At 43.2% G+C, this 13067-nt stretch overlaps 1 protein-coding gene across 1 annotated transcript in view; it reads left to right on the top strand.

Annotated features, from left to right (window-relative positions):
- Nucleotides 1-3252: 3252 nt before the first annotated feature.
- The window catches only part of LOC115613121 (ligand of Numb protein X 2-like), a 28821-nt gene continuing 19006 nt past the window's right edge, over nt 3253-13067 (top strand). The window contains exon 1 of the mRNA XM_030498216.1: nt 3253-3457. The gene's annotated coding sequence lies outside the window, so the exon portion shown is untranslated. The remainder of the gene's footprint in view (nt 3458-13067) is intronic.

Below are 13067 nucleotides of genomic sequence, written 5' to 3'. Positions count from 1 at the left end.
CAAATGCTGGGATGTTTTTCAGGCAAAACGTTCACATCTGAAGCAGCATGAGCTGCCATTCAGATTTACACAACGCATTAACTGCTAGCACAACAATCCAGCGGAGCAATCCATTTATGCTTTCAGACTGAATATTCAGCTGTGGTTTGGGATCCTTCTTCACCAGGATCAGCTTCATATTTAGGCACTTTGCTCTTTTAACTGCTTGCTTCTGTACTAGTAGGGAAGATTATCATCCACACATAACCTCTGAACCATACACTTGATCGGGGAACTCATCCATCTGTCTTCAAAAATATATTCATTATTTTAAATATGGTCATATATTTTAAATAAAATGTATTTATAGAGAATTTCACCTGGTTTATTTTTTCAGCTGGCTCAGCATCCTGACCTGGTTCACAGTCCAGCCACACGAAGAGCTGCAGACACAGCTAAGGGTTGGTGTGCTGTGTTGCAAGGGCAGGAACAAGGAGCAGGTAGGAACCAGTAATACAGCAAAGGCTTCATATCATCAAGCCACAGCCTTATTTACAATGTGGCTGCTTTTGCCTGGACTAGGAAAGAAATTAATTTCAGTTCCTTACATTTGTGTTAGCTCTGCAGAAGAGACCTGTATCCTCCATGAGTCCATTTAGTAACCATGACTCAGTGGGATTCCTTTATTGCAAAGCCAAACCAAAATTCCAGCACACTTATACAATAAACTTTCACCATATCTTAATTATACATGGGCACGCTGTCCACTCAGAAAACAGGTCATCGCGCATGATAAAAATCTCCAGCGAGTGCTAACTAGACAGAATTCCTAACTTTAAAGATTTGCATCCATTTGAAATTTCCCTGGGGTTTGTCTTCCTAACACCCCAAGTTCACCCACACATTTCCTGTCTTCACCGACTGAGCTGCAGGCTGCACGAAGGAGAGGCTGGTTCTGCACTGAGGTTTAAACCTCTCCCTCAAGAGTGCTCCAGTTCCATAGAGCTTAGCTTAAGCCTTTGCCTGTAAGTTCTGGCTTAATGGTACAGGCTCCGGTGTGAGGTTGGCTGACAGCACAAGTACTGTCTGATGTCTCTGCACCAGGACCTAGTGCTCGTATCCAAGCTGGCGACTTGCTTCCAGCCATCACACAGCTCCAACCTGTCGCTGGTTGGACTTGATGATCTTAAAGGTCTTTTCCAACCTAGTTGATACTATGATTCTATGATTCTATGACTGCTCTTCCTTCCCCAAATAAGAGCTTAACTGCACAGACTCAGACCAGCCAAACACTTTATTGCTAAAGTATTCTTTTGTTCAGAAGGGTCTGAGGATGCGATGCCATCCATCCTTCCAACCATCTCAGCCTTAGTGCTTCACAGGAAATCCTATCAAACAAATAATTTAGACTAACAAAAACCAACTGGTTTGCAAGTCTAGCTCACAGTTATCAGCCAAGCCCTATAAAAAATACCTTACATTTCATGTCCTGTAGTAACATGGATCTCATTGAGCAAAGACACGTTGCTGGCATGCCTCAGTTCCATTAGGTTTCCAACAACGATATGAATGAAAAGAAGAAAGGGCCTCGTTGCATTTTTGGTAGATGGTGCATCTCTGATGGTATCACCTTTGCAACACAAAGATCCTCTCACACCAAGCCTAGCTCACAGTCCCTCAGTGGAAGACTTCAACAGACAAAACAAGGGGACAGAAGGATTTAGTGAGGTAGCAAAGAACCAGAAAGTTTACATAGGAAATTTAACACAGTATGGGTAAATTGAGCCAAATCCATCCATGTCTGAAATAACAGACTACATCTTCTCTCTGTCCCAACATTTCCCGAAGAGTCTTACTTGAACAACACAGATCCCAAGCCCTACTAAAGCAGAGAAGGTGTTTTCAGGGCATTAAAAGCACTTACTCCTCTCTCCATTTAGGTCTACCTTAGCAACTATGAGACACGTCCAAATGATCAAATGTCAGGCGTGTGCTAGTTCCGCCTGCACTGCATATTACCCACGTTAATGTACAAAGGTTTCCTTCCTAATGAATCCTTCTCTAAAATGATGGTTTAATGTTCTTTTTTTCTTTATTGGCAGAAATGTCATCTACTTTATTACTTCACAACCCTCTTGACTGCAGTAAGACTATTTAGGGGGGTTGGACTAGATGACCTTTGAAGGTCCCTTCCAACCCAAACTATCCAATGATTCTATTTCCAACGCTCTGTAATGAACCAGAGAAGGAAATTATAACCCAGAAAATACTGTTGTTGGTTTTTGGGAGTTTTTGTTGGCCTGAAACAGTTCTAGTTCACTATGTGTACCCAAATGCAATCTGGCACAAAGAAAGGCATGATACACATCCAGGATGGTCTCTTGCTTTGGGAGAAATGCCTCCCTTGGATATTAGTGCTAACACAGATCCCTCCTGATTTGGCCTTTTGCTGGTTTGAAGCATGAGTGTTACAGGGAGCTGCCCAAATAGAAACACTGGAAGCTGGACCTGTTTACAGCTCATAGTAGCAGCACAGAAGCTAGCACGGCTGTCTCCAATGCCATTCCTTCTCTGGCTCTTACCAGGCACAAAGCAGTGTGAAGTGGCCCATTGCCCATCAGCACCAGGGCATGGCATGGCGATGAGCTCCCCAACTCCCTATGGAGTTTTTTTTACCATTTGCCAACAAATCCAACTCAAGCACAAGCTGAATACTTCCGATCTCTTGGTATTTCTGTTTATTGCATGGAAGAGCAGCCAGAATGTAAATGTGAAAAGTAATTTCTCCTCAAATTCTGTGGGTTTTCTCAGCCGGCTGAACTACAATTTGCTCCTTGCGCCCAGAACAGCATCAGGTTTTGCTCTTTGTTCTATTTTACAAAGGTTTTTTTTGAAAGGGGCGGAATCATCCTCAGGGTGCGCAGAATCACCTCAGAAAGCAAACAGAGATGTCTCTAACGAAAGGAGCCATTGCTCCCCACAGGACCAAGCCACCCCGGCTGACCAGCGGGGTCTTTCCCACTGTGACACCCCAACTCCCCTCCATCCCCTCACACCGCGGACCGGGCTGAGCGCGGCCCCGCCGCCCGCTGAGGTACCCCGCGGGCCCTGAGGGGAGCGGGAGCCCCGGGGGCGGGAACGTGCCCCGCGCCGCCGCGGCGCCTCCTGGCGGACCGGGAGCCGGACTCCGCGGTGTGGGCGGCCCGAGGAGGAGGAGGAGGAGGCGGCGGCGGAGAGGAGCGCGGTGAGGGCAGGGCAGGGCCGAGCCGAGCCGAGCCGTGCCGGGCGACACCTGGGCGGCTGCGCTGCCTCCTCCTCTCACGTAGGTTTCGACTTTCTTCCCCGCCCGGAAACTTGGTGGAAGGAGCCGCGCTCGCCGCCGTCGCCGGCCGGGTTGGCGCTGGGCTTCCCTCGCCTCCTCCTTCCCCTTCCCCGGGGGCCAGCGAGCCACGTCCCGTCCCGCCCGCGGCGCCGGCAGGTGAGCGGGGTGCGTGAGGGGCGCGGGGTGCGGGAGGGCCTCCCGCCGGCGCTGAGGGGCCGCGGAGGAAGCGGCTGAGGGCGGCAGCTCCCGCCCGGTTCCCGCCGCTGAGGGTTCCTCGGCCGTGACGGCGCGGGGCTGGGGAGCAAATGGACGTGTTCTATCGCTGGCCGGGGCAGGCAGCGCCGGCGGAGGCTGCCCGCCCGCCCCGGGCCATTAACTCTTCAGAGGTCGGTCTTGCCCGGGCCTGCGCAGGGCACCCCGAACGCGGCGGTTTGGCCTCGGAGAGAGAGGCTTTAGGGCAAAACTTCTGTGCTGTGAGTTGGAGAGGTGCTAAGTTGTCAAGTTTCTGGTGATTAATGCCGAAAAGACCGTATAAATAGAAGTCGAGGTGACAGGCAAGGCAGAGGAACGCGACGATGTGGATGTTGTGCAAATGCCTTAAAGGTAAGAAATACAGGTGATGTTAAACGCGAGGAGAGATTTGTAAGAGGCTTGGAAAGGGATATTATACAACTGGAGTGGTTTCTATTGAATGCAGTTCTTCATAAGGGGTTTACAGCGGGGTGGGGCGGTGTGCAGCCGAAAGGACAATCCCACCCCGCTCCGCTGCTTGGTTGCATGCATTTGACATCTCTCTGCTCCTGACATTGGCCTCGCTCTGATGGGAATTGAACAGAACAGGCAGCAGCCAGCTGATGCCAGCGCAGGAGGTGGCAGGGAGGGCGGGACAGCCCCTTTCGGTGGCAGTACAGGCTTAGTTTGCTTTAAGCCGTGCTTGAAAAGGCGCTTTTCAATTCCTTGAGCTATTTATTTAGTCCTACTTTACCTTGGTAAGGTAAGCAAAGGGAAGTGTGTATTTCCCTGTCAGTTACCAAACAAAAGAGAGTTATATTTTCAGCTTCTGCTCCACTTTTTTAGCCAAGGCGAAAGGACCAGAACTGTATAAATGCCCCATAGGAAACATTATTCCAGCTCAAGTGCAGATAAGTGCTAGGGGAGATCTGTGCTGTGCAAGGGGTATGTCGGGCAGGGTCACGCCAGACAAGCCTGTGGAGATAACAGGCAGCCCAGGGAAGTATCTGTCACTGTCACACGGCCCCAGAGTTGTCCAGTCTAATCCTTTAGCCTCTGGAGACTCCGGAGCAGCCTGAGGTTTGGGTGGTGTGGGGTAGCTTAAAGAGCTGTAGTTATCCTCCCGCAGCAATGCCAGTTGTGTGCTGTGCCTTTGGGGGACGGCACTGACGTTTGTCCTTGATGCTTGAAGGCCAGAGCTCTTTTGGCAGTTCTCCAGCAAAGAGAATGCAGATTGTGCACATGGCTCCTTCAAAACAAATCTTCCTCTTAAGTTACACACTCAAACTCTTTTACAACATAACTAAGCAGATGTAGCCTGTCTGCTGCTGAGAGGGGCTAAGGTAGTGGTAATGTTTATTCCCTCCCCCAAAGGGATTTGCTCCCTGAACCAGCTCGTGGAGTCAGAACAGCACCAGTGCTTGTGCAGGGGAAAACAAAGGGGTCATATGGCTGAGGATGGAGCAGAGAAATGATAAACAGGAGGCCAACCTTTCATGGGATTCACTAGCTGTTGGAAAACTCAGCTATGCTTCCTCTCATTTATGTGTCTGCTCTAGCATGCAAGCTTGATGCATATGTAACTAATTTAAATAACGGAGATGCATTAGCATAAAACGCCAATGAAATGAAATGGAGAGAAGGAGCTGTGGTGAGTAGTAAGAAGGAACCTCATCTGCTGAAAGGCAAGTTTCTTTTAAAGTTTCTAACCCGATGAATAGTGAGGGAAGGGAGCAAGAGTTAAGAAACAAACCCAACCATATGGCCTGGGGAATGAGAGCTGTAATACGTGTAAGAAACAGCTCCAGAGGGGACCTGGCAGCTAAATGACCTCCAAAAAAGACCATGAAGTTCAAAGATATCTGATAAATAGGTCGAGGATTATTCTGGGTAACATTAGTGCTACCTGAATGGTGATTCCAGTAACTTCAATTAGAAATTGTAATTAATGGTTTTGTAAACCATGGTCATGCTGTACTCACCTAAGTATGGCTAATAGATGAATTTAAACAGGTTTATGAGATCTTAGACTTAATAGTAGAAGAAGAATAAACTTAAAAGAATAAATATAACTGCAGAATAAAACATCTGTAGTTTACAAAGCACCCCCCGCTATAATTTGTTTCTTTTCCTTGTGCATTGCCATATATTTCTTGTTTTCTGCATTAAACTGCTATATTGATTTCACTTTGAAAATGAAGCTGCATCATTTCATTCTGCTCGTGTGTATCTTGCTAGAGTAGTCGCAGCTGTTGTCTTACTCACAGGCCTGAGTGTGTTTTGCTGGTTTAATACAAAACCCTCTTGTTTGGCTTTTCCTTCTCAGCTTACTTTAGTGGTGCTGTTCATACAGTTGTTAGGAATTGCATTTGACAGCCCTGTCCCTCGTCAGTTTATGTTCGCTGATTTATAACACATAAAATGTTGCTCTTGGCTTAGAAATTTCTCAGCACAAATTGAATTTGAAAATATGAAAATATCTGGCAATTTTTTCTGATGCTTTGGGTAATAAGTTGCCTGTGAGCCTGTGTCTCACAGACCATCTCAAGTGTTAGAGGGGATTTAGATGAACATGAGTAATAGGAATTACTCTGCTGGTCCAGGAAAAAACACTTAAGGCTGGAAGGAGGGAAATGGAATAAAGCTGGAGGAATTTGGAGAGACAATCAGCAGCTTACAGGCAAAGGCTGGTTTTATGTACATATAGTGGTCCCCTGAGCCTAGAGGGTCTGTGCAAATTTTGTTTGAAGACTGTAGTCTTCCTTATTTGGAATATTCTGGAAGGGAAGCACTGGAAGGGATTATGGATTTAAAAAAACGTGTTGTCTATCTTTGTCTATTCTGCCGGGGCCTTAACTCGTGCAAGTTTTGTAGGCAGCTGCAGCAGACTCTCTCTTTAAAAGCTGATTTTCTGACAGTCAAAAAGGGGTTGAGATAAAACTTGACCTGCTCCTCTGAGAGTTGAAAGGGCTCCCCTGTGACATTAGTCGTGTTGTGGTTGTTGAAAGTCCAGTAAATCATGATCAGCCCTATTTGTAAAGTTCCCAAACTTATTAACTTCCCACCCCTAGACTCAATAAATGATAGATTCTCACCCAATAAGCACTATTGCAGGTCTCTGACTAGAAAAGAAATAAATAATTAGCACAGTCCCTGCCCTGGGAAACTTAGATCTGAGGATATCCTCTTTGACATGATCTCAATTGGTAGTGAACAAAAATTGCCCTATGATTATTTCAAGTAGGATACCTAAAAATAACCATAATGGGTCTTTTGGGCCTTTTTGTATTTAGGATAAAAAAAAGTTCCCCGTGAGGTTAACACCTGGGGCTATTTTACTCATAACCTGAGCAGGCTGAAAACTGAACAGAGAAAGGAGATTGCTTCCCCATTCCTACTGAAAGCAGGACTTATCATGTGTGGCTAAGGAAGAATGTGGTTGCTGCATTGATTTGTGGCTAGTGGAAGGACTTTGGTCAGTTATTCCAGCTCTTTAACTGGTGAGGCAGCCATGCCCATTTTAAGGTTATTTTTAGAACAAGAGAAAATATAACTATCAGTTTACACATACTGTAACTATGTGCCCAGTAAGGTAAGATAACAATGGTTCTTAAAGACCTGTTTCTGACACCTGCTTGGATATAGGTTTCAATCAGGGTAAGATTTGGTTGGGAAAGAAAAAAACCAACCCACAAAGCAAATAAAGAATGCCTCTTGCAGTTTTGTTTTCCCCTAGTTGTGAGAGTTCAGTCTAAAGTCAACAAGATACACCAGGAGAAATAGTATGATGAAAATGCGTCTTAAATTACATGTGCAACTGTACTTAAGCCTATGAACCAGTAATACAGATGTCTTTAGCAGCAAAATGTGTCTCAGGTCTTTTAAAAATGAGCCATGTTACTGTTCTGTAAATCTCTGGGGGAATGTAATTCTTAATCCAGAGATCTTTTATTTTCTTTTAACTACTTCTATAGTACTCACAAGCTGCTCTCTGTGGTGAAGGGTATTTCAGCTACTGGTTGCAGCAGCTCTGCCTGCCCACAGGCATCGGTGGGAGTTTAAGCTGACTTCAAACTTAGCTGCATGCCACCCTCAGGAGCTGCATAACATAATTATCTGAGAAGATGTGGGCTAAGGGATTAAGTGTTGGGTTTTTTTGTTTAAATGGAGGTAACTTGTTTTCTTTCTTTCCCTTTTACCATGATCTGATGGCAAGATGGAATGTAAAGGGGAATTACAGGCTTAATTATCTTTTAATTGAGCTTTTTTAGTTGGTGGGAACAAGCTTGGGCTGGAAAGTACTTTGCCCTGGTTTTGATATAATGCCCTCTTACCCTGTGAAAGGAAGTCTGGGGTATTGTATCCTGAGCAGGATGATAGGCCCTGCTGTTGCTGATGGCATCACACACGGGCTGGGGCTGCCTGGAGCCACTGAGAAAACAGAGCCAGGACTGGGGGAAATCTGATGGTCCCTCTAGAATAACATTCTCAGCCGTGCTGCACGTTTGTCACTGACCACTGGTTTTATTTTGCAGAGTTTAGCTCCAAGGGCCTATTGGTATAAAGGGATGCTGCCACAGATTGTGCCAAACTCTTTAACTTAAAACAGAGCACTGTTACAAAAAAACCCCATAGTGTTCCTGTAACTGAGACAGAACTTGCCTTGGTGTGGGTAATGAACATTTCTGTGCTACTTTATCCAGCAGCAAAGCCCTAATCTGATGTTTCTGATGTTAACAACTGTATCTGACTGTTGATAGGAAAGATTTCATCACCAGGTGCAAAACTCTCCTTTCATGCTGCTGGATTGCTTATGGTAAAGTTATGTAGAAAACAGTATTTGCAAAGGTGGTGTGTGTTTGTTTTGTCTTTTTTTAACTAACCTAGAAGATTATTATTTCATGCTTACGGTTGGCAATAGCCAAGATTAGTTTCTTTAAACTGAAATTAGTTTAATTTTAAAGTAACACTTGATGGAGTGTGATAAAGAGTAAAGCTTTGTAGGACTTTCTCACAAGACAGGCAAGGCTAGAGCTATATAAATACCATATGTCTACCAAAAACAAGAGTCTCTCTCTTCCCTTCTTCCCCCTTTCTCACATTAATATATATGTGATGATGACTGCCTTGGTAAGGGTATTCAAACAGTGACTTTTAAAACCATGCAGTTATATAATGCACAGTCTGCTTCTTCCCTTGTGCACTTCAGAAATTCTCTGATAAGAAAGAATCTGGTTTATATTACAAATACAACACCCAGATCACAATGAACAATGTTTTACAGGTTTGCTTTCGTCAGGCTACTGCTGGAGTAACAGCTATCAGGGCTGGGTAGTTACGAAGGCTTTTGCCCCAGACAAGCCTCTGCACATTCCTATTTCAGATTCTGTATACCGTGGCGCTACTTTTGCTATAAAAAAGGAATTTACAGCTAGACACACAGACCATGATGTGCTAAGAGCATCTAGTGTTTGTGTATAGGCAGTGGACACATGATCTTTATCTCCTGTCCTCAAAAGCAAACCCAACTCTTTGAAAAGTAAGCGTGTTACCAGATATTTAGATGAACCTAGATCTGAACATCAAATCTCTTAATCCCTTTTTGTCTTGTTTTTGGGCTTTTTGCTTTAAGCTTTGGTTATTAATTACAGATTAGGTCCTTTATCCTTAAATTATAGTATTGGATTCCTTCCTTCTTTGTCTATAGAACGCTTCTCCCACAAACATCAAACTGATTTTTAGGGATGGAATTGCAGATAGCTGCCAAATTCGAAATGTAGGTGAGCTGAGGTGAGGGTGGAGGTGGGGGTATTAAATTTCCTAGAGAGAGGTGATTAAACACAATGGAAAAAAATAAGGAGCACACAAAGAAAATCAGCGTGGGCAGCCAGTGATGAAACTTCTGTAGGAGTCTTTGAGTCAAATTCTGCAAAGAAGCAAATTGATTTAAGTGAATGGTACTACAGAAGAATTCCTGCGAGCATAAATGGAGCACCTTGCACATTTGTGTGGAAGACAGGGTGTGGAAGGGATGGTGGATATAGCAGAAGTATCTAGCAAAGGTGAGAAAGCAGGGAGGAATATAAATAAACCAGCTTTTTCTGCAGCACTTCACTTCTATTTGATAGCACTTAATGGATCCGTTTTTCAGAGCAGTATGTTAAAATAGCCAATGCTTAATCCCTTTGGAAGAGAAGTGGAGGTGGAAAACATCTTACACCACTACTTCATTCCTTAGAATGGAGGGAGAAGAGAGGAAATTTATTGGTTCTTGTTTCCCAGATAATATTAATGGAATGATAACACCAGAATCTCTTGCTCTGTAGAAAGATTTGGGATTAAATGTTGGAATTACATTTGTGTAGTCCTGGTACTTTAGCCTGCTGGGTCCCTGGTGAGAGAGTTACTGTTCTGTGGTGTCATTAACAGAGCTGAGAAGCAAATGCTCTGAGCATATGGTAGGGAGAGAAATTAATTTGAAGTGCCAGCTTCTTAATTTTTCAAGTCAGCTCCTAAAATTAGGAGTATGTTTGCATTTAAGCTCTTGATTGCTTAAAGATTTTTAAAGTAAGACAAAACTAAAATATCTTTTTTTTTTTTTATACTGAGCTTTCAAATATACCACCAAAACAGGTTTTAAAAAAAATAAATCTATCTTGAAGTGTGTTTTGTTAAACATAGAATCCATGTACCATGCTGGAGAGCTGATGTTGCAAAGATTGCTCAGGAGAAAACTCCTTGGGCTAGTGTTAGTCAACCAAGCCTTTTAGCACGACTCTCAGAATAGGGTTTCCTGGAATGATAAGTCTTTTCTAGTAGAACAGGATAATGGTTCTGGTTATGATTAACAAGAATACAAGTAGTTTTCTGTTTTCTGCTTGAGAAAACAGATACTTGCCCAGGAGTTCAAGCAGATCAAACACAAAACTGTCCAATGAGCACAGAAACACCAAGGAGTTAGAATAAAACTTCAGATTTATGGTTAAAGAATGGGCATAAATGATGGGAACAATGAAAACTTGTGAAATTTACAATCTTCCTGTATACTGAGTACAGTAAAGTAGCTTTGATTTGGAGTTTCTCAATCACAGTGTTTATCTAAGTGCTGAGCAGTTACTTTTGGAGGTGGCTTATTGGAAACCCTTTGGCTTGAAGGCAAGGTCAATTAGGGAAAGGGTTACTTCTTATTTAGATATCTAAATTTACCAACTACAGAAGCTTTGACTTCCTACTTTTACAGTGACCTGATCTTCAGCAATATCAGAAAATAATAAAGATAATGGGACCACCTGAAACTATTCTTGTATCATCACCTGAAACTGCTCTTGGGTTTGGTATTGTGGTTTTTGTCAAAGTTGACCTACTTGAAGTATTGCTTTAAAAAATCTTCTGATACTTCAACAGTGTTTTCTGTGCCACTGCTGTAAACTAGGGACAGTTTACTCGTGGTTGTGAAACACTGCATTTGATATATAAAACCTGTCCCATTTCATGGACGTGAAGCCCTCATTCAAAATAGCAATAAAATTCTGCAAAAAACCTGTTAGAGAACACTTTCACAATGTACTTCTCTAGGATGAAAATAATGCTATTCTGTGAAACATAAAACTTCTAAACCGAGTGAAAACTGTTTGAAGCAAAAGTCCTGCCACTTTTTCTTATGGTTTATTGCTTAAGCACTGAGTTTGCTGCATTAGAATCCATCTTCAGCTTGTTTTTATGTAAGCAGGTGGGGTTTGGGTCAGTGCCCTGCTGCTGTGTGCCCTCAGCCATCTTAACCCAGAATGGGCTGGCTTTGTCCACCCCCCAAAAATTAATGAATTGTTTAGCCTTTAGTTGGAATGTTGTATTTCCAGTCTTCCAGGGAAATGCAGTTATAAATATAATAACTGGCATAATTATTGCAGTGGACTATTACATAGCAGTAGATGTAGGGCGCGCGCCGTGCTCTCAAAGCCAACTTTTACATTGGGGTTTTCCATAACACAGTCTATATCAACATGTAAGTGTTAACCTACAGGTGCATAAAAGCATAAACCAATTGTAGTTCCAAAATATTTTCCAGGGTACAAGTAGTTTGATAATATTGAGCAGGAGTTATTTGACAGATTTCTCCTTCTTTTAAATGATTTTAACTGAAGCAGTGTGAGACATTCCTCTAGTCATCCAAATCTGTTGTGTTTTGTATCCTTACTGCAGACTGGCTGCATGTTTCTTTATTTTGCAATGTGGAATGTGCTCTGGCTCACTCACCACACTCGTGGTTTTAGAAGTCAGTCGGTGAATAGAAACAGTCTTGGTTTTTCTTTTTATCCCCAGGAGGTTCCAATGTGATCTTGGGTCACTTGAGATCATATTTAAAGACATACTAGAGCATTAAATTCCCATGAGTTGATGCCTCTGTGGGTCTGTATTTTAGCCTCTGGTGATGTTATTTCTGTCTTTAAATGGGAATAGCATCAATGTTAGACCTCAAAGAGATGTCATTAAGGTAAATATGCTCATGACTGAAAGTGATTTGTAACCAATGCTGGCATTGTATGAGCAGGCAGGCCTGGACTGAGTTGTGCTGTAGTTTGTGCTCTGTACTAACAATGGCAGAGTGAAATGCCTTAAAAACAAGGAGCAAGAGGAATGCTGAGATTTCAAATGATAAGTTGGAAACAGGGATGCTGCTCTTGGGGTAGCCAGGTACCACAGTTCCTTCTGAGGCACTGCAGAGCACATAGAAGCACAATGTTGGAAACATTTCTTAGCTATTTATGCTTTTTTTTCCAAGGATGTTTACAAATTGCTATAGAAGTAATTTATCAGTTCTATTTATAAGGGTGCTCTGGAGAATGGGACAGTTTGCCCATCAGGAATGGTGCTGAGTGGTTTGCCGTCGGTGTGGTTCTTGGCATGCTCCTTACTAGAGCTATTAACAGTGGTGTGGATGTGCAGAGGAGGTGTATATCTGAGGCTCTGTGCCCTAGCAGAATTAAAACAAGAATAGGCAATGTGCTAATACTGTCAGGAATAGTCTTGCTTTGGCAGGAGGATGGATTAGATAGGCTGATAAGTCTTACTTTAAAGAAAATTTTAAAGGCTTTTCTTTGAGTCAGTGTTGCAGTACAAGGAATCCTACTTCAAAAAAGAAAAGCCCACAGTGGTTTTTTAAATTTGAATACAGTAGTGATAAAGGTGATCCCAAAGAAATCTTTTCTCTAGCTCACACATGGTAAGAAACAGGGATTTCTGCTGGTTTATTTCCTTCAATTCTTTGTCATGTATAGGAATGGGGTGTATTACTTTCTAAATAATTCAGACTCCTGAGGCATTCCTTGCATGATGTTTTTACAACAGCAGAGTCCATTAAAGCAGCAACACATGTCTATGTTAGGCTTAAATGTTTTCATGTAGTCAATAAGTAGTAACTAGGGACCAAGCTAGATCCTGATGTTATGGTTCCCTGGTAATATGTGCATTGTGTGTAAGCCAAAACATATGAGGCCTTGGGAGAGATCCCAATACTATGGAGAAAGGCAGGAGCAGC

Source organism: Strigops habroptila, chromosome 9, assembly GCF_004027225.2.
Source record: "Strigops habroptila isolate Jane chromosome 9, bStrHab1.2.pri, whole genome shotgun sequence".
Lineage (NCBI taxonomy): Eukaryota > Metazoa > Chordata > Aves > Psittaciformes > Psittacidae > Strigops > Strigops habroptila.
This window is presented reverse-complemented; position numbering and strand designations above follow the sequence as displayed.